Source organism: Myotis davidii, unplaced genomic scaffold, assembly GCF_000327345.1.
Source record: "Myotis davidii unplaced genomic scaffold, ASM32734v1 scaffold609, whole genome shotgun sequence".
NCBI lineage: Eukaryota > Metazoa > Chordata > Mammalia > Chiroptera > Vespertilionidae > Myotis > Myotis davidii.
Window position 1 is genome coordinate 1,106,128 of NW_006300164.1, and position 565 is coordinate 1,106,692.

At 67.6% G+C, this 565-nt stretch overlaps 1 protein-coding gene across 1 annotated transcript in view; it reads right to left on the bottom strand.

The window, feature by feature from the left end:
- PNPLA7 (patatin like phospholipase domain containing 7) overlaps window positions 1-565 on the bottom strand; it is a 57,726-nt gene that overhangs the window by 49,274 nt on the left and 7,887 nt on the right. The gene's annotated exons all lie outside the window — the stretch shown is intronic.

Below are 565 nucleotides of genomic sequence, written 5' to 3' on the forward strand. Positions count from 1 at the left end.
GCGTGTCCAGGCTCTGAGCGGCCACCACGCCAGGAGCAGCCCCAGCTGACCTCGCGTCCCAGCACCCGACACTGGTCCGAGCACAGGCCCCAGGCCAGGAGCACACACTTCTTGTCTGACGCGAGTTGTCTATGAAGAGCGCAAGTTACCCGTGTGACCAGACAGCTCGCGGGGTTCCTCGGAGCCTGTACTCTGAGCACAGCGGCCTTGGGCGTCTGGAGTCCTCCCCGCCCTCAGAGCTGGGAGTGGGCTCGGGTCACCAGGACCGGCTGGGTCGGGCTGCTCATCCCCAGATAGGGGCTTCCACCCGTGGGGACCTGGCCCCAAATCCTGGCAGGACCGCCCACCTCAGCCCTGGGGCAGGGACCCGCTGTGCCCACACGCCCTCGAGATGTTTCCAGAAGGAGCCTCGACCTCTTTTCCAGCTAATGTCCACCCCAGGGCCACAGGGCCTCGGTCCCGGCACACGTGCCAGAGCAGCTCAGGGCTTCAGCCCACGGCAAGCCCCGCCCAGGCCCCCAGAACCCCCCAGTCACACCCAGCCCCCCAGATCCCCTCAGATCCC